At 42.1% G+C, this 21,436-nt stretch overlaps 1 protein-coding gene across 2 annotated transcripts in view; it reads left to right on the top strand.

Annotated features, from left to right (window-relative positions):
* Positions 1-21,436, top strand: part of TSPAN18 (tetraspanin 18) — a 186,602-nt gene that overhangs the window by 937 nt on the left and 164,229 nt on the right. The gene's annotated exons all lie outside the window — the stretch shown is intronic.

The following is a 21,436-nucleotide window of genomic DNA, read 5'->3' as shown; positions in this document are numbered from 1 at the left end:
CCCCCCGGCCTACCCCAGTCACCGCACACCCCCTGCGCGTGGCTCTCCTCACCCCCGCCCCTGGAGTGCTGCTCTCCTCCTCCACCCCCCGGTCATCTCCCCCGAGCGCCTCTCCTCCCCGCCGTCCTGCCCCAGTCACCCCCGCCCCTGGAGCGCTGCTCTCCTCCTCCACCCCCCGGTCATCTCCCCTGAGCGCCTCTCCTTCCCTCCGTCCTGCCCCAGTTTACGCCCACCGTTCCCGGGGTCCTGCTCCAGTCAGTAGACACCAGGGCTGCTCCTCCTTGCTCCATTCAGCATCCCCCACTGGGGCGCCCTTCGTCCCTCGCTGAGGTCCTTTTTCATTCAATACATCCCCCTCCCCTCGCGACTTGCTGCTTAATCCGCCCCCCGGTACTGCTGTCTCCCCCAGCCCAGGGCTGCTGCTGTCTCGGACGTTTCCAGGGTTTCCTTTGTGTCTCCCCGCGCCCTCTTTTTGCCTCGGGACAAGGGAACAAATCCAACCCCAGCTGGGAAGGAGGTTGCCCTAGGGTCACTCGGGTGGCTACAGCCTGGGATGGGTGAGAGGAACCGGGAAAGGCAGACAGGAGCGATGTGCTGTCTCCTTTACGCCAGAGGCGGAGGGGGTGTTCCTTCGGCTCATCGCCCCCTTTGCCCCGGCAGAGGAGAGAGAAGAAGGTGCCTGTGCGTTGGATGCTGGGCTGCAGGGGCTTGTCAGTTTCCTGAGGTTGAAGGGCCAGAGGTGCCTCCCTTGCAGTTGCCCATCTGTTTCCTTCCCATGTCTGACAGTAACAATTGAAAGGTGATGGTAACACATCTTTCCAAGCTCAGGTTCCCGGTGGGGGGGGGAGGAGGGGGGAGAACTCTTGTGTACCAAGACAGGCTGGGCCACATTCATATTGGCTGAATTTGGCCCTATTGTCTGTTCTTCAAGCTGGGTATGGACATGGGTTGCTACCTTTAACATCTCTGTGTGTGCTTTTGCTTCGTGAATCCTGTTACCTCCGAGAGGAATTGCTGAAAGTGTTTTTCTCTCAAGAGTTACAAAGAGATTGGAACATTCTGTTACTTATTCACATATTTCTGGTCATGCTTAACACATGAAGTTTCTGACGATCCAAGTGTCAGTGTTGCCCAGTTTTCTGACTTCAATGCAGTAGGAACTGTTTAATTCAAATTTTGCTAATCCTCAAACCATAATTTAAAGGCAGCCTTTCAAAAAAAGAAAATCTAATATCTAATTGCAGAAAGAATGCTTTTAGTGAAGTCTGATGTTACCGATGTGCACAGCAGGGTATTTGCCACTATAGTATGAAGTTTTATCACAAAAAAAGTTAACTACAATTGCCACAATAAATGAACTGACATTTTGTGATGCATCATCTTTGCTTTTTAAATGTTGCTTGCTTGGTAATTAATAACAATTAGTCCTTTGCAGTGCTTTTCCCTGTCATTAGTGAAATGTGACTATATAGAGCATATATTTATAGCGTAAGAGAACATTTAAACACATAGTATTATTAATGGAATGAATTCTCTAGCAACGTATTTCACTTAATCGTCTAAATAGACTACCAAGGAGGGTCAATGGAAGTGTATTGTAGAATGTCAAGTGGCTTGTCAGATAATTTTGAGTGCTAGATAATGCCAGATTCTGAGCTCAGTTTCACCAATATAAATCCAGGGTAAATTCACTGAAGTGAGTGGAATTACTATAGCTTTATACCAGTGTAACAGAATGTGGCGCAATGTATTTTACAGTCTTTTCTGGTTAAGTGGTCATTTAACATTTTCAGAAGAGAACAGTTTGTTTTCTTTCTTTGCCCTAAAAGTATACAAATTATGAGACTGAAAATACCTACTTGTTCTAATGCTAGATATTTTCCTTTTTCTTTATTTTAAAACATATATTATTCTCACAGCTGCTTCTTTTTCTGTCACTTTCTCTGGAGTACTTTTGCAGAGTTGATAAAATTATTTAAATGTGTGACAAACCCTTGAAGGCAGTTAATATTTCTTTTATTTATTGCCGCCAATGTACTATTTTTGTTGGATGCCACTGGAATACCGTAGAAGACAATTTGCCAGAAAATTAAATTATTTTTATTTTTAATAGATAAGAAGAGGGTGGGAAAAGGAAAGAAAGATTTGTTTTAATTTCTCCAAGAAATTCCAGACTGTCAGCAAAGTCCAGTTTATAATTTCTGTTGACCATCTCACATTTTCTGCAAATGGGAGCCTAGGCAGTGAATCATCTAGCAGCATGAGCTGTGTGCTAAGAATATGGAGATGTTACTGAGTTAGCCACAGTTGTCAATTACCTGAAGAAAAATAACCCCTGAAAGGACAGATCCAAACAAAATATGCATTTTTGAGACCCATTCCTGTACAAGTCAGTGGGAGCAGCACTAGGTCTTTAAAGGTTTATTTGAATTGGATTTCTCAGTTTGCATAGCAGGTACTTGCAGGAGATTCATGAAATGATACCAGAATAGAATGGATTCAGATGACAGAGTCCAGTTTTTCCTTTGTGATTTACAGAAAAAGTCTTTATTTTCTAGTTTTGTGAGAGTGAAATATCATGGGAAGACCACAAACCCCCCTCCTCCCAAAAAACCTCAAACAGATCCACTGCAACTTAATTTCCCAAAGTGGGAGATAATAGGGAGCTGATGATTTTTTTCAGGAAGGAGGAGTAGGATCTGGGAGTTTGCATTTTTTTTCTATGCTGAAAGCATCTAATAACTCTATCCCTAGATGATCTCATTTTTGGCTAGTTGAATTGTATTATCCTTTTTGGGGTGGAGCTGTGGGGAAAGGGAAACAGGAATCGTGTGCTTATGAAAATGCTGAGCTATCCTGAATTCCATTCGCAAGGTGTGTATGTGGTGTTTGATTCAAATCATTATTTCATACATGCAGCATTTTAGGTTGGTTTTCAAGAACAGAAGCAATATTTGTAACCAAGCATAACAGTGCAGTTCATAAAACCAGAGCAACATCTGTTACTGTAACTTCAATTTCTTACTCTTCGGAGTAGCCAAGTTGACAGTTCAGACAGTTAAGTTTAATGTCCTGTGTTGAACCTTTGGTCCGGCTTAATAGTGACTGTGAAGAATCAATAACTTTAGCTTATGTTCAACTATAGCACGTCAATAGAGGGGTTTAAAATTGCCTTATTTCATGGAGCTAGTCCCTGTTAACAGATGATGGTGGCTGATTTTGTGTTTCTGTAACCTAGTTCCATCATTCAGGCTTGCCAACTTACTGCACTTCACGCATCAGAACGGGCTGGCATCTTGGATTTCTGTCAGAGCTATGGCTGAACAAGCTACAGGGTCCTTACTGCTGCCAGAGTTTAGTATTTTTCATCCTAGCACCCTTTTATCTTAAGTTAATATATCTGAAGTTGAGTACTGTAAGTGTTTGAAGCAGAGCCGTGCCATACTTAGATGTGCATTTATTATTGGTAGCCTTGCCTTCTCTTACACATTTTGAAGTCTCTTGCCAAAAAATAAATAAATACTAGAGATGGAAAAGTGAGTTAAATGGCTTTCTGTTTTTTGTGAATGAATTTGCTTTTCTTTCACCTTTCTCCCTCCTCCCCCTCACTGCCTTATGTAGGATCCTTCCATAATTAAAATATTATGACTTTCCTTATGGTAGCCCTTCACTTATGGCTAGGTTCCTAATTTGATGTCATTGAAAAAAATACTAGCAGATGACATTTCATCAGCTAGTGCATGCCTGTTTTTTTTTTAAGACCACAGTGCTAAGACCATATGGAAAGATAATTAGTTTAAGCTGATAAACAGTTTACAGATTTGCCCAAATAAAGGACTTTCTTCCTAGAAGACACATTTTACTTCAAAATAAATAATCTGGTTCCTCTGTTTTATTTAATTACCTCTAGTTCTGTCTTTTCTCAACCTGCCGTAGGAAAACAGACACAACTGCTTTGTGATCATCAGCTACTGTAGATGTAGGGCCGTAGCTCTTACCTCAGGGAAGGCTTGAAAGAGGGTGTTCAGATATTACAGAGATGAGAGACTTGTAAGTACGTGGATGGATGGGTGGCCCAAGTATTGCATTCTATTATGCAGTGCAGTTTCTCATACCTTGCATGTAGCTCATAGCCTGCCCGGAGAGCATACAGGCTTAAGGTCCATTTGGACCTTGTAGACACAGGCTGCACCTCCGTATTAAAGATGAGGGGCTGCACTCTATGCTAATGAAGCTTTTAGTTCGGGGGTTTCAGCAAATGCCATCTGAAAGCTGACCCCTCAATTTTTATGGATTTCTCCTGACAAATAATATCCCCTTGTTCTGTCATGGTGGGGGGGGGTCTCTTTCTCTCTCTGCCAGTGCTTGTCCACTGTGAATAGGGCATCCAGATGTAGTTTCAGATTGAGAAGAAATGTCTGAAATAAAGGTAGACTTATTGGTAAAAGTTAGTTTGTACTAAGCATGAGGAATGAGGCAAAGAGAATGTTTCCTAGAGCTTCCGGACTCCTGTCTTTTCCTCATACGTCACTCTCCTAGACATTTTCCAAATAGGGGCACATCATAGGGCTGATGCCCTGAGACACATACATCACAAGTGACTGGCAGGACCAGAAAACCACTGGGGAAGCTGAGCTTTTCATTTTAGGGACTGAGGATTTAAAAAAACGATCACCAAAAAACAACACAACAAACACATACAAGCAGTTAGATGTGCAACGTACATCACTGCCTTGCATTCACAGTATGACTGAATTCAGATTGAATATTTGCACCCATGGGTGTGTCTAGTTAGTTATCTGCATGCATAGTTACCTGCTTTGAATCCATCATTGTGTCCAAATGCACAAACCTAACTTTTATGACAATCATAGAATCATAGGGCTGGAAGGGACCTCCTCGAGAGGTTATCTAGACCAGTCTCCTGCAGGACTAAGTATTATCTAGACCAGGGATTGGCAACCTTTGGCATGCGGCCCATCAGGGGAGATCCGCTGGTGGGCCGGGCTGGTTTGTTTACCTGCAGTATCTGCAGGTTAGGCTGATCGCAGCTCTCACTGGCCGCAGTTCGCCGTTCCCAGCCAATGGGAGCTGCGGGAAGCAGCGCGGGCCTCGGGCTGTGCTGGCTGCTGCTTAACCACCCTGTCAGTATGGAAGTTTTTCCTAATGTTCAACCTAAACCACCCTTGCTGTAATTTAAGCCAGTTGCTTCTTGTCTTATTCTCAGAGGTTAAGAAGAACAATTTTTCTCCCTCCTCCTTGTAACAGCCTTTTATGTACTTGAAAACTATTATCATGTCCACTCTCGGTATTCTCTTTTCCAGACTACACAAACCCAATTTTTTCAGTCTTCCATCACAGGTCATGTTTTCTAGACCTTTAATAATTTTTGTTGCTCTTCTCTAGACTTTCTCCATTTTTTTCCACATCTTTCCTGAAATGTGGTGCCCACAACTGGACACAGTACTCCAGTTGAGGCTAATCAGTGCTGAGCAGAGCGGAAGAATTACTTCTAGTGTCTTGCTTACAACACTCCTGCTAATACATCCCAGAATGATGTTTGCTTTTTTTTGCAATGTTTTTTTTTTTTTTTACACTGTTGACTCATATTTAACTTATGATCCACTACAACTTCCAGATCCTTTTCTGCAGTACTCCTCCTAGGCAGTCATTTCCCATTTTGTTTGGGTGAAACTGATTGTTCCTTCCTAAGTGGAGTACTTTGCATTTGTCCTTATTGACTTTCATCCTATTTACTTCAGGCCATTTCTCCAGTTTGTCCAGATCATTTTGAATTTTAATCCTCAGTGATTCTCAGCCAGGAGTACACAGAGGTCTCCCAAGGGGTACATCAACTCATCTAGATATTTGCCTAGTTTTACAACTGGCAACAAGCACTAGCGACGTCAGTACAAATTAAGATTTCATACAGTGACTTATTTATACTGCTCTATATACTGACATGTAAATACAAAATTTATATTCAAATTTATTTATTTTATAATTATATGGTGAAAATAAGCCATTTTTCAATAATGGTGTGCTGTGACACTTTCGTATTTTTATGTCTGATTTTGTAAGCAAGTAATTTTTTGTGAGGTAAAACATGGGGGTACACAAGACAAATCAGTCTCCTGAAAGGGGTACAGTAGTCTGGAAAGGTTGAGAGCCACTGCTCCAAAGCATTTGCAACCCCTCCCAGCTCAGTATCATTTGCAAACTTTATAAGTGTACTCTTATATGCCTTTATCTAAACCATTGACGAAGATATTGAATAGAACCAGACCCAGAACTGATCCCTTCAGGACTCCACTCAATATGTCCTTTGAGCTTGACTATGAACCACTACTCTCTGGGAATGGTTTTCCAACCAGTTATGTACTCACTTTGTAGTAGCTCCATCTAGGTTGTATTTTCCTAGTTTGTTTATGAGGTGGTCATGGGAGACCGTATCAAAAGCCTTACTAAAGTCAAGATATACCACATCTACTGTTTCCCCCATATCCACAGGGCTTGTTACCCTGCCAAAGAAAGCTATTAGGTTGGTTTGACACAATTTTTTCTTGACAAATCCATGCTGTTACTTCGCACCTTATTATCTTCTAGGTATCTGAAAATTGATTGCTTAATTATTTGCTTCATTATTTTTCCAGTTACTGAAGTTAAAAAGGCTGGTCTGTAATTTCCTGGGTTCTTCTTATTTCCCTTTTTATAGATAGGCACTATATTTGCCCTTTTCCAGTCCTCTGGAATCTCTCCCATCTTTCATGACTTTTCAAAGATAATCGCTAATAGCTCAGATATCTCCTCAGTCAGCATCTTGAATATTCCAGGATGTATTTAATCAGGCCATGGTGACTTGAAGACATCTAAATTGTCAAAGTAATTTTTAACTTGTTCTTTCCCTATTTTAGCTCTGATCCTACCTCATTTTCACTGGCATTCACTATGTTAGATTCCAATTGCTACTAAACTTTCTGGGGAAAACTGAAACAAAAAAGTCATTTAGCACTGCCGCACTTTCCACATTTTCTGTTGTTGTTTTTCTCCCCACATTGAGTAATAGGCTTACCCTGTCCTTGGTCTTCCTTTTGCTTCTGATGTATTTGCAGAATGTTTTCTTATTACCCTTTATGTCTCTAGCTAGTTGAATCTCATTTTGTGCCTTGCCCTTTCTAATTTTGTCCCTGCATACTTGTGTTGTTCATTTATATTCATCCTTTGTAATTGACTTTGTTTCCACTTTTTGTAGGACTCTTTATTTGAGTTTCAGATCATTGAAACAGTTAAAAACAGACATTTAAGATTGTCTTAAAAATAATTCCCTCAATTTTTAGTTAGTTCTAAATAGCAAATGTAGAGATGAAAAAGACATTGTAGACTATCCAGTTTATCCCATTCTCTCCAACCAGGTTTGTTCCGCACCAAACTTCCCCAAGTGTTGTCTTGGCTGATTGACTCCACTTCTCTCCTTCCATTAGCACATTTTCGCATAGTGACCTTAATTCTAGGAAATTTTCCTGATGTCCAGCCCTTTGCTTTCCCATGGTCAGTTACATCCCGTTTATAGCCAATATTGCAGCAAAGAAACCAAAGCATTCAGCTTTGTCTTTTTTTATTGTCTGCAGAGCTCAGCATTCCAGTCACATCATGAAATATCCTCATCTGCTTTCCTTTTTGTTCTCATTGAGCTTTTGAGGTCCTGAGGATCACTTGCAAAATGTTGAGTGATCTGAACTCTTGTTTAGAGTAGGGTTGCCAATTTTCTAATTGCTGAAAACTGGACATTCCTGCTCCGTCTCTTCCACACAAAGTCCTCCCTGCCCCCCATCGCTCGCTCTCCTCCCCACCTCCCTGGTTGCTGGATCTCCCTTCTCCAAGACTCACCTGCCACCTGCTAAGGGGCCGGGGGCCAGGGGGGTGGTCGGTCCCCAGAATAAGGCAGAAGTGAAGGGGGATGGAACCCACCAAGCCAATGGGTCTGGCCCCAGTTTTTTCCATCAAAACAGCTAACATTTCATTTAAACACTTCACTTACAGTGTCGTGGGAGAGGGCCTCCTGGTTCAGGCTTTGAAGGAGACGCCTCTAGAATGACTGCCACATTTAGGTTCAGTTAGAAGGTGGATAATGACAGCAAAGAAAGTGTTCTTAAGGTGAAGTCATTGACTTCAATGAGAATTTTGCCATTGACTTCAGTGGTTAAAGAATTGGGCCCTTACAGGTCATGGTAACATAGAGTTTTAGTACGACATGTAAGCAGGGAGGTAAAAGGAGTTTTGCCTTGATTCCCTCAATTCTGCTTGAGAAACTTCTTCAGAGGGACTGGAATGAGTAGATCACTTCATGGACTCTCCATGCTATCAACCTGCTCCAGAAACAGGTGAAATTCCTTTATTTGCTATTAATTACAATTTCACATGCTCTAATATGGGCATTGCCAGCAACCTGATAAATGAATGGGATTATCTGGTTTTGCTGGAACTGGTACAATTTCCTCAACCCAGCTGCTGTTTAGTAAATGTTTACAGCGATATATCCACTCATTGAAACATGGCTGATACTGTGAGTGACGTGTACAATGTTTGGAAAATGAATGTTATCAATGAACCAACTATTGTTAGCTTATTTTAAAGGCAGCATGATCTAGTGGATAAGGCACTGAATTGGAACTCAGAATCTGGGTTCTCTTGCTGGCTCTGCCACTGACCTCCTGCATGACTTTGGGCAAGTCACTTCACCTTTCTGTTTTGGTTTCCCCCTCTGCCTTTTGTCTGTCTTGTCTATTTAGAGTGTAAATTCTTTAGACTGGGGCTCTCTCTCACTATCTGTACGTACAGTGCCTAGCACAATGGGCCTCTGATCTCAGTTGAGGTCCCTAGGCACCTCTGTAATCATTCATTATTAATTTCTTGGTATTCCTCCACCTTCTGTGATGTTAATGTCAAGTCCAACTCTTTATGACATTCTGATGATTCCAGTAGGAGCTGGATCAGGCCCTTTAATGTGGAAAGCTATCTTGGCAGAAATAACAACACTTATACTGTAAAAATGTTTTCACTCAAGGCTCATACCCGGCTTGAAATAAGTCTCACAATGTGCCTGCCACCTAGGAAAGCCTTTTTATATGCCTTTTAAAGATGGATAAACTGAAGCACAGAGAGGTGAATTGACTTGCTTACTGTGATTCAGTGGCACAGTCTGGCATGGATCCCAGGAATCCTGTTACCCAGTCCCTCTGACACAATACAAAGCTGTCTGAACTGGGGCACTGACCATTTCTGCAGTGCTTTCACTTTCCACTAAACTGTACATAAACTGTAGACCTAGCAGCTTTTAAGTGGCATGATGCCAAGTTCTTAAGAAGGGTGATTTTGGTCATGTTGCTAGACATATGTTTTTATGGCCCTGATTCATCTGTTGGATTTAATCTGTTGGTCTTTTTTTAGTTATTATGGAAACAGTTACTATATTTACTTTTTTATGAAAGGCTCCATGTGTGACAGTTAAGTGCAGAGGAGTTTTAAAAGGATAGTTACGGATTGTACTAAATGAGGGTGCCTGCATTTCTTAAAGAGAACATACTAAATGAGAATAGCAGCTTGCCTATTCTTGAAACATGGCACTCACAGGGTATCCATGTTAAACTGTAACAAGCGTTCTGGGCAAAAAACATGAGTTTTTATTTTTTTGCTTGCCTGCTAGATGGCACATCTCTCAGTCTTGTCTTGGGGACAAAAAGTACCAAATCTGCTTCTAGATCTCAACCCACTTATGGTCTGCTTTGAGAAACACTGAGCAACCATACATCCTAGTGAAGTCAGTGGGAGCTGCAGGGGCTCCTCACCTCTGAAAATCAGAACCAAGGTGTCTTGAGTTGGGCATTCTAAAAATCAGCACTTACTTTTGAAAACTTGAGCCCATATCAGGGAGACGGCAATGTAAAAGCTGTGTGTAGATTCTTGAAATGGTATCATGGTCACTCTTGAGCCGTGCCAGTGTTTCATCCATTATTTTCATGTGAAAATGGATTGGTTTCTGGTTTCAGTATTTGGTGGTCGTGAAGGTGAGGTTAGAGTAGGGAGTGAGATGAATTTGAATCTCTACTGAAGGACACTTGAGAGAGGAGGCTTGGGAACAATTTATAGAACATGTTTGAGTGTTGAATCTGAGGACCTGATCCTGCTAAGTGCTGAGTGCCCGAGTGATTCCTGATGAGTTAGGTGGGCTCTCAGAACCTCATGGGACTTCAGATCCTATGGAAATAGGTGCGGGGGCCTAGATAGTGCATCTCTGGAAAGGCCCTGTTATCTAAATTACTGTTTAATAGAAGATAAAAATAAAATCTGAAACTAAAACACTTCCTGACCCTTGTGCTGTGGATGCTCAAGATTTGATGATGGTTTTTGCAGGCACTGGTATATCTCATTGGATGGGGGATCTTGTTCTAGCACCTTGAGCTTTTGATAATTTTAACATCTTACTATAGTATGTCACCCTGGACACATAGTACTGAGAAAAGACTTTGACTAATATGGATGTAAACGCACAGTGGTGCCTGGCCAATTAAAGATGAGTCTTTTGTTTTTAAGGTGTGTGAAAGGATGTTTCAGTCACGGGTGACAGAGTCTGGAGAGATTAAGGAGTATGAGGGTTTTCCATAGTCTGCGGCATTAAGAGTTTTTCTGACAGCACAGAAAGGGGCAGAAGCTTTAGTGCTTCACATTCTGCACATTGCAACTTTGGCTGTTTTGGGATAGTGGTGGGGAGAGTTGGATGGGAAAAATCAGAGCTTAATTTAAACAAAACAAAACAAAAAACCTACAGTTTTGGAAAATGCTGCTGTTAATATTTTCTAGGCTTACTCCTTCTCTGCATTTTGAGTTGTTCATGGGATTCCCAAGCTGTAACACTGATCAGGAGCAGCACCAAAGTGTAGCTCTACCCATGGGGAACACAAGGTAATGGGGTTGAGAGTCCAGTCCTTTCTCAGCACTGATCAGTATTCTCAGCATGCAGTGAGACGCATGTTCTGGCCTCTGGACTGGGAGCTAGGTGCACCTAAACGCAAATCCTAGGTCTGAGGCAGAATTCCCTCTGTGGTCTCGGACAAGTCACATCACCTCTCTGTGCATCTGTTTCTCTAGCTATAAAAATGACCAAAATACCCAACTCCTATGGCTGCTGGGAGAATTCTAGTTAGCTAATCTTTGTAAAGTGGATCAATGATGAAAAGTGCCATGGGCTGTTAGCAAGTGCAAGAGGCTATGATGTCATAAACCACAGGCTTGTGACTTCACAGCAGGAAAAGGCAAAGCTGGGCTGATTGTGAGAAAGCCCTTACAGAAACATGGAATGTGGAAACTCACCCTGCTTAGCACAGGGCCTAATGGGTCTGCTTTGCGCAAGCTGCCTGCACCTCTCACTTACACCTCCCCCCCAATGATAGGATCTTCTTAGGGTGTCCCATTGTCTTTTGTGTTCCCTCTATTTAGTCTGTCAGCAACTTGGGTCCCAGCACCTTGCCATTCATTATGCCTAATACAGCACTCTGTGAGCACTTAAAAAGTAATAAATATTAATAATAGGGTTCTTTGAATTAGACTTTTTGCTGCTTAAACTCACCTGGTTCTGCTGCTTATCCTCTATTAAAAGTTGTTATAATCCCCTGATTGTGACACCATAATAACTTCCACAGCAATGGAAGGGGATGTGGCATAGAGGATTATAGCTAAAAGTGGGGAAGCAGGAGAAGACACCTTTAAAGACGCAAAGATGCCACTTTCCATTCAAATATTCCCTTGCAATAAAGAATGAGGAGCAGAAAATATGATCTGGGAACAGAACTGTTAACCTGAATAATGCTTTTCAAACAGTTTTCCATAAGATGTCAGCAACCCTTTTATGATAATCCTGTGTCGCATGTTAGATACCTTCTTTAAAAAAGAAAATTTCTACATAGGAAATATAATACTTTTAAAGGACTGCATTTTTAATGAAGCTTTGAGGCCTGCTTGTGAGAAGAAAGTGTCTCAAACCAAGATGATGGATTATTCACTGGAGAACCCTCTGTGACATTCACGTATGTTTCTTTTTAGTTCCCCCTGCAGAGAGTTACATTGTTTAGTTCTTTTAAGTTGAATGGAAGGGTAAGCTACTGTCCACTCCCAGTGAATAAATACTATCATCTATATAATGGATGGGCCAGGCTCCAAAGCTAACTTCCCTCCACTCTTGAATTGCAGCAATGCTTCCCCTGCCTTAGAAATCCCGTGGGGTGGGGTGGGAGTAAAGTAAACAAGAATGAAGTGTGTGAGGGGGTGTTTTCCAGCCCCACCCCCACCCCCTCATTCCGCTCCTCTTATCTATTTTGTAATTTAAGCAGCTGGCTGAGGAGAAATAAATAGACAGGATAAGAGGTTGTTGGGCAAACTTCAGGAAGCTGAAGGAGTTTGTTCTACATGGTGTCAGTTAGCACTTGTCCAGGGGAGCTGGGTGGTTCCTAAACAGAAATTCTGCTGGATGTGTTGCTTTCAGGTCTCAGAGATAAGCCATGCTAGGGACTATTTGCGGGGGGGGGGTCTCCTGGACTGGCCTGATCCTTCCTCTAGCTCTAGATTTTTGACACTGTTGGATTCTGTGCTTGTTGCAAGGTGGAGGGAGGAGGAATCTTTATGGTAGCTATGTGCTGGTCACTGCATGGCAAAGGAGAAGCACTTGTGTCTCTGAAGCACTTGTGATGTTTTTGGGAGGGTCAGGACCGTGCATGTGAGAGATTGGTTGAAGGATGAAAGGGCTTCTCAACCCCACACTCCCTTCTAGGACTGTTAGAAAAACAGCTTTAGCCGCCAAATTAAATACAGCTGAATGTGCCTGGGTTATGATGTTGGTCAGGGTCTACAAAATAATGCTTATAGCAGGAGATGAACTTCTTAGAATGCATAGAACTCTCTCCCTCTTGTGTGACACACACCCCCATTCTCTCCCCCCAGAGCACTGGGGGAAAGGGTAGGGTAAGGCAGAGTTTGAACAATTAGTCTTACCCTTCCACTCTTCCCTCCCACTTTTTTTTTTTTTTAGGAAAGGAGAGAAGTGTTGCTCCTTCTTCCTGTCCACAAAAGCCCTGCTGTACGTTGTCTCTTTGAGAAAGAAACTACTGGAGGTATTGAGCAAGGCTAGGCTCATACAGCTTGGTTTTCTGCCCTATACCCCAGTTTTGAGGAACGTCTTGACTTGGAGATTTTGGGACAAGTCAGCCACCCAAATACTGCTCTCCTAAGTGCTGCCACAGACACCTTGGCTGGCCCCAGCTGCAGCCTTTCAGCAGTTCTTCTGCAGTAAATGTTCATCTGAATCATATGCACTGGGCACATGCTTGAGCTGTGATTGTATCAAAATTCCACTCTGCCTTTTTTGGGAGGATGAACAAAATATGCCTGTTTGGTTTTAAACTGCACATTACATGGGCTAAAACAAAACACTCCTTTTAAAGACAAAATATTCCAGGCTGTTGCAATGTAATTGAGTTTAAATAAAAGGCCATTCCTATTTCTAAGTGGCCAAGTGCATCCACAATGGTCTTTTCAAACCTGTTTTGGAAAGGTTTTTTTGGTCATTCTGTGACAGAGGAGGGGAGGATTCTTCCTCTTTCCTGCCCCTTGTCCTTCTAGCCAGGAATGTATATCAAGTCAAAGGGGGGAACTTAAAGACTGGGGGCCCTGAATCAGATGCTAGGGTCTTTTTACTCACTTCTACATTCTCTGGTGATAAATCTGCATGGGCAGACAACCATTAGGAAGTAATCCTACTATAGAGTTATCTGTGCCTTCCCAGCACCCTTTCACCCAAAAAAGGGCATCTCTCCAAATGAACCAAGCCTGAGACTCTCCATTCAAGGACCTTGATTCCTGAGCAACCAGACCTCAGCATATTTCTCCCGGCTTGCTTCATCACCAATGGGGAAAACTGTGATGAATGGAGGATGGTCTGATACAGGCTTCCCTGAATACTCCCAGATGGATGAGGGAAAGCTTCTCCTTTTTCTCTAGAGTAGAGCTCTAGACTGTGTCATCTACTTGGAGGGGGATGGGGTGCTGGGTGGCCTCTGTTGAAGACTGGATAGACTAGGGCATCCAGAAGAGAAAATGAACAAACCCCAAACATTTTGGTGTATAGTAAAGTATGTAGCATAGTCAAGCAACTTCTGGACATGCTGTGAGGGAAGTGAGCCTTGGTATACAGAGAGATACTATGGCATCCCTACAATACCCTGTTAGGATCTTGGGGGAAAGGAGCTGGGAGGATGTTAATGATAATAGCCAACAGTGGGAAGGCAATAGAGTGCACAGGGTTTCAAGAAAGAAGCGAGATGTAAGCCATTGTAGCAATGCTTTGTCTGTTATTATGGACATTTATAACATAATCCTCACACCACCTAGCAAGGTGGGCAGAGTGGTTGTCCTTAAAAGTGCAATGTTTACTATCAGTTCCTGCACCGTTGCATCTCAGACACCTGAGTTTCATTGTTATCTCAAGATTCCACTCTGCACTAACTTTTAATGGTGAAGCTGTTAAGTATTATCCCCATTTTACAGATAGGGAAATGGGGGCAGAGTGGTCCAGAGACATGCGTAAGGTCACCCAGAAAATGACTGTCAGGGTTCCTCCCATCCACTTTCAGTCCCCTAGAGTATGCCACCCCTGTATGGAGAGCTCTTACTATTGGTCTCACAATCTCCCACATACAGAATGGGAGACTGGTGCAGGGAAAACCATCATTTTCTAGTCAGGGTTGTGAAGCTAAGATCCATATGTGGCAAAACCATGGGCCTATAGAACATGGAACTCTGCTTTTCTTTGGGATGTAGCTGCAACAAGAGCAGCTCTGGAGAAATGGAGGGTTTTGTCAGTGAAACTCAAGATCAGCCTGCAAACAAATAGGCTGCCCAAGGATCTTGTAGCATAGAGGAATCCAAAGATTGCAAGATGACTGGGCAAAGTCATTTCACCGTGTATATTTTTTGCTGCTTTGTGAAGTATTTTGCTTTCATCTGATATGACACAACAATCTCCTCCCTTCTTTCTGCATCAAATGGAAGATGTGCTTATTCAGCGGTCATTTGATTGGAACCTAGTACATTCTGACTGGTGTTAATGCACCAGTTTCTGCTGTCAGTTATGCCAGTGTTAATCAGGAGTCACTCCATTACTTTCAGTGAGATGACTCCAGATTAGTGTAATAGAGTGTAGAGTTTGGCCTAGGTTATTTTCCCCTTCTTCCCCACCCCCTCTGTAACCATTGTGGGTCAGATATTTTGCACACTTACTCTGGTTGCTGTTATGTATTTTTAAATACATCCATTAATAAACGTTTGTAATCCTGTTTTCAGGGTTGGGGATGGGGAAGTGAGCACATTTTGTCTAGTGAGGAAAATATTTCTGGAAAATTGGGTGTTTTGGATTCACTTTTGTTTGCAGATAAACTCAGTGCATTAATTATACGTCAAACTGGAACTGAAACATACAGTAGTAATATATCTGTGGGGGATTCTGCAGAAAACTGCTGGAACCCAGGTCATGCTGATTTTCCTAACGTATAAGTTACAGCAGGGGTAGGCAACCTATGGCACGGAGTTGATTTTCAGTGGCACTCACACTGCCTGGGTCCTGGCCACCGGTCCAGGGGGCTCTGCATTTTAATGTAATTGAAGCTTCTTAAACATTTAAAAAACCTTATTTACTTTACATACAACAATATTTTAGTTATATTTTATAGACTTATCGAAAGAGACCTTCTAAAAACATTAAAATGTATTACTGGCATGTGAAACCTTAAATTAGAGTGAATAAATGAAGACTCGGCACACCACTTGCCGACCCCTGAGTTACAGGATCAGTTTCAGAGCTATCTGCCAATCAGAACTGCACTAGTGAAGAGTTCTTTGTAGAGTCACAATAGATACAGCAGAAGTGGCCAAAGAGGAACCTTAACAGGGCAAAACTGCCTCCTATGAAATCCTTCGGTCTGGCCTGCAGATATGCTCCTCTCTAATATAAAACTGAAGGCTTCAGGTCGCAGCATGCAATGGTGGTACTCTGATCAAGGTGGACCAGTGCACACACGACCTGCCTTCTGGGTGCCATGCCTCCTTATTAAATAAAAGAATAACTGCAATCTGCTCCAGTTATGCCAGTGAAGTTTAGCCCTCCAGCTCCTGCCAAGTTTCCTTAGGCAGTCAAAGATTGGTCACTCCCTGATTTTTATGGATGACTGTACTGTTTCTCTGGTGCTTTCATCTATTTCACTGCCTCTGAATCTTTTTTCTTTTTACTGTAGGCCTTTAGCTTATATCCGCTATATTTAGCTTTCCCATGTTTGGGTAACAGACTGAGCTTTCTACTTATTGATCACTGATGAAACTTGATCAGAAAGAGAGAATATCTCTTGGCAACTACATCCAGATACTTGCGTCTTGAAACCTTTTCTGCACAGTACTATTTCTGATAGCAGAACTTGCTAATGTCTGGCTTCTCATTCAAAAGAGCAGCATAGATTTAGGTTTTCAATAATTTTGTATTTATATCTTAGGTACTTATACGGTTCCATTACCATAGTGCCTGAGTGCTTACACCTTTCAGTGCATTTATTTTTACAACCCCTGCACCCTTATTTTACAGATAAGAAATTGAGGCACAGAGAGTGACTGCCTGTGGTTACATAGGAAGCCGCTGGCAGAGCAGGGAATTTAACCTGAGTCTCCCAAGGCCCACACTATCACCTGAAACACTGAACCATCCCTCCTCATTTTTAACAACAATTGAATCAAAATCTGTTTCCAGAAATGGTTCTCAACTTATAGACACATGTAAAGCCAAATCCTGCAGTACACTCCCTGTCCTCATGAAAACAGAAGTCCCATTGACTTCAGTGAGGTTTTTAAGCTGTACCATCCTTTTCAAGGTGAAAATTTTGACAGTCTTCACTACTGGTGATGTCCTAGATCCAAACTTTCACTAGTATCAGTGCATGGCTCTCAGAACATTCACCCATGTCCACAGCATGGATAGAACCCTAACCAAAGTTACACAGCAGACATAACCCTTCCTAAACTCATGCTTCCCCCGCAGTGAGGCTGTCATCGCTGGTTGCTTGTGGAAGCTGCAGAGGCACATACTGGTTTATTGCTGTAAGGTTGCATGATGATTTATTAAAGGTAATTTTAGGGGTTGCTGAGTTGCTAATGCCAATAAACCACAGGAACTGAAGCTCTTTTAAAAAAAAATTAGGCTTTGATCCTGTAAGGTGCAGAGCACCCACAATTCCCTGTGACTCAGGATCAGGCCTGAAGGGATTGAGCTGCAGGAAAAACTGAGCACTCATAACTTCCTTTGAAGTCAGTGGGAGCTGTATATGCTCAGCACCTCTGCACATCAGCTCCTGGGAGTGTGCGGTTTGAGCGCTGATGAACAGATGCCAGAATCTCTCTGAGGGCTTCGTGGTGTCTGAGAAGAACCACACGAGTTTAATCAGATCTTCCTGTAGTTGTTTATTAATTAAATCCAAGCTGCTGCACATGTTCTTTCTGACAGGAGGTGCCATGCATCTCTGGAACCATGGGACTCTGTTTTTCCTGAGTGAGTTTGAGCCTTCCAGCCTGGCAGCTCCTTGGAGCCTTTTATAAAGGTATTAAAGAGCAGAAAACTTGGTGGTTGCCTCAAGCTGAGGAGGAAATGCTGTACTTGAAGGATTAATCTCAGTGCAATGAATTTTAAAGACTTCTTGTTATACATGTTGTAGAAAGCTATCAAAATGCTAATGGTTCTGCTGTCTTACCTGTAGCAGACTTTCATTTAACCCTTTCAATATTAGAAATATTTGTAAGAGGGGTGTGTTTGGGGGCAGGGGAGAGTAACTTAGTTTAATTGCACAAAGACAGTCCAGTGAGTTACCAAAAAGTAAGCTTTACAGCACTTGAGACGTATTCTCCACTTACACCAGTTTTACACCACTGCAACTCTATTGACTTCAGTGGAGTTACTCCTGATTACATCTGTTTAAGGGAGAGACGAATCAGGCCCAAAGTTAGCAGCTTGGAGAATTTTGTGGCTTAATGATGACATAGCCATGACCTTCTGGACAACAGTGGTCTTGACCTCTTGATAGAACAAGGACTGTATGAACTCTACAAGGTTTGGTTTGCAATGCGGTTTATGAACTGAGCCCTGCTTTTTGGTTCAGAGGGATTAGATTTGGATTAGTCCCTCTGCAGGTTTGATTGGAGGTGTGAGTTTGAATTTGGACCTCCGAGGGAAATCTCTCAGCCACTTCTTCAGGATCCTCTCTTCTTATTTTCGATGCCTTCAGCTGTTGTCCCCTGGCTCATTTCAAGGGGAGGAGGTTTACCAACTTAATTCATATCTGCTGAGCTTATAAGTGTGGACGGGGGGTTGTGAATGCATCACACCTTGAACATGTTTATTAGAATTTGAGTTTTTAGGCAAATATGTTGCTCAGTTCTAGATAGGATGCCTGTTGATTAACATTTTAACATAAAATAGCATCTTGTATGTGTTGGAGAGCTTCTCTTAAACCAGGGATGCCCCTACGCTGTACATGGCCCACCAGAGCGTTTCATAAGCTTGTTTCAACACACTATACTAATGGCTGATTCATTAGTGTTTTGTCATCATATTTGTGTCATTTTAGTTTACACAAGTGTGTAAATAGACAATACATAGAAACAACTTATCTAAATATATACGAAACAAGCTGAACTTAAAATATAAATCAATACAGGTGACTTTAAATCTTATTAAAATATGCAGATTCTGTTTGTCTCATACAAGGTTGTGCTTAGGTTTATATGACCCTCCTGTGCAATAAGATTGGGCATCAGTCTCTTAAATCATAGTAGAGTGAGTACTCCAGTTTCTTGAACATACAGCAGACCTCTGCACATCCCCAAGCCTCCATTGTCTGAATTGGCTACACATAAGTATGTAATTTTCTGACCAGCATTTGCAGCCCCCATTTTATCATAAAACCTGCTCAAATGAGTTTGGTTCCCAGTGGTTTTGGTGGTGTGAAAGTATCTCTGTCAGGAAGGTAAACCAAACAACAGAATAAATGTCTGCTGAAACCAATGACACTCCCTAACATATCTTCCTGCAACATATCCTCTCTGTAATGTATGTAAATGTCAGTGGATGGACATCAACTAAAATATAGAAAATTAGCCTCCCAGGAGGGAACTTTTGGACAGTATCTTTTGGGGTTTTGGTTGTGTTTTTTGACACATCCGTATAATTCTTTACAGATCCCGTGAAATTGTGGTTTGGAGCCAGATAAATATTTGGATCACTTTGGAAATATAAATAACAGAGATTGTGAGTGATAGTAAGCCGTTGAGATTGTGTCATTCCATTAACCCTCCATGAAATAAGCTGGAACAATGTCTGTGTATACCTTTAATCATGCTTCACCAGGCAATTTCAGCCCCCCCAGAGGGATTGAATGGTGAATTCAGAATCACCAAGCCCCTCAGGGTTATATTCGCCATTAAGTCTTTCACTTTTAGGTTTCAATAGACTTTGTACTAGTACATTTTTTTAAAAAACTAGTTTGCCATTAAATGTTAGCTTTCTACCAACTTCCTTTGTGACTCCTCACTTCAGAATAGCAACATGGTTTTACCTTCTACTGTTCTCCCTACTCTATGCCTGGCTAATAGGACTGCTAGTTCACTCCACTTCAGTGTAGGCATGGGGGTGATAGCTGGTGGGAGGAGGAATGCAGCAAAGATTATTATTTATTATTATTTTTAGGTAGCACAGGATAATCTATCAATCAGCAATGGGAATAAACCAAGCAAAGACAAAGAGACTGAATATCAGTGAGATTCTGTAAAAATTAAACAATAGTTATTTCCCCTCTCTGTCTTCATTCACCCCCTCAAAAAAAAAGTGGTAGATACTGTTTCATTTGGGACATTTTAAAATCGAAGTGGATAGCACACTGAAGAACAGGCTTTAGGAATAATCCTGCTTTATCTGGGATTGGGGGATGGGGAAGCCCTAAATGATGTAAAGATCAGGATGCTTTGAGAACAGGACTGAGAATCAGGAACTCATGAAATCCAGTCACACTATTGACAGTCACTTCCTGTGTGGCCTTGGGCAAATCTTTGAATTAGTTACATTTTCAATGAAAAACTATTAGCCCAGATGGAGGGGAACCGATAGACTTAATGTGTCAGTGAAACTGGGCTAGTCAATTTCACTTTTCTTTATAGTCAGTTTCCATTGGGTTATACTTTCTAATTCTTGCACTTAGCAGGATGGTAAAAATGGATGAATTTAGATACTGCAGAGAGAGGTTATCGTTTTCATAATAAACCATTTCCCTCTGAAATTTTCACATTTCATGGGAACATCTTCAGCTGAGATGCTTTGTAAAAGCTTGGGGTATGTTCTGTTTCATATATTGTGTCTTATTTGATTTGAAAATTATACACATCTACACATAAATACCAAATCTATCATGGGCGAGCAACAGTTGTGACCCCAATATCCTAGATTATGATGCCATTTCCCTTTCAGATACCCGAACCTCAATAACTACATACTAATCTACTCTTGCTCTGTGTGTGTGTGTGTGTGTGTGTGTGTATGTGTATATATATATAGTGTGTGTGTGTGTGTATATAGGTATGGGGGTAGGGTAAAGAAGGAGGACGTTATGAGTGTATGTGGGGCAGGGGAAAGAAGAGTTTAGGGATGAGTATAAGGACATGACACTGCACCCTCTACTTCTGGTTAACTGGCCAGTTGATCTCTGCAGATTAAATATTGAACACATAAGGAAAAATCTAAACATTTCTGAGAAAACCTTGTCTTGGAGCTGGGCTCTGAGGTGGGCCTGGGAGGCATCATTACCAAGCTGATGAGAGAGTTGGAGATGTGCATATGTGATCTAGTAACTGTGTTTAGTAGATGGGCTGACTGGCATAGCATTTCCCTGTGAGAGAGCAGTGCAGGTGTTGAGATGGAGCATAGACCTGCTCTGATAGCTTCATTAAGAGCTGTCCTTGGGAGGTGACTCAATGCAGAGCAGAACATGAATGCTGCTGCTGTTTCATTATTGTTATTTTTAATTGCATGTGTAATTTGAAAATCCCAGCCTCTCTCTTTGTACAGCTGGAATGTCTGAAATGCACCATTGCTGTTGGTCAGGAACTACAGATCTTGCATCCTGCAGCTGTCAGCCTGGTGCATGTGTAAGAATCTGCACCTACAAGGCGAAATAGCAGAACCTGTACCTTATGCTACCTTTATAGGATATGCTAAACTGCAAGCTGTGTCCAGCCCATAACAGTGCTCCCTTGGATGAACAGTGTTGCACCTGATACTGTGCACAACTTGGGCAGGTGGGAGGGAGGA

The sequence above is a fragment of the Trachemys scripta genome, chromosome 4 (assembly GCF_013100865.1).
Source record: "Trachemys scripta elegans isolate TJP31775 chromosome 4, CAS_Tse_1.0, whole genome shotgun sequence".
NCBI classification, from domain to species: domain Eukaryota; kingdom Metazoa; phylum Chordata; order Testudines; family Emydidae; genus Trachemys; species Trachemys scripta.
The sequence above is the reverse complement of the archived record's forward strand: the minus strand, read 5'-3'. Positions and strand labels throughout refer to the sequence as shown.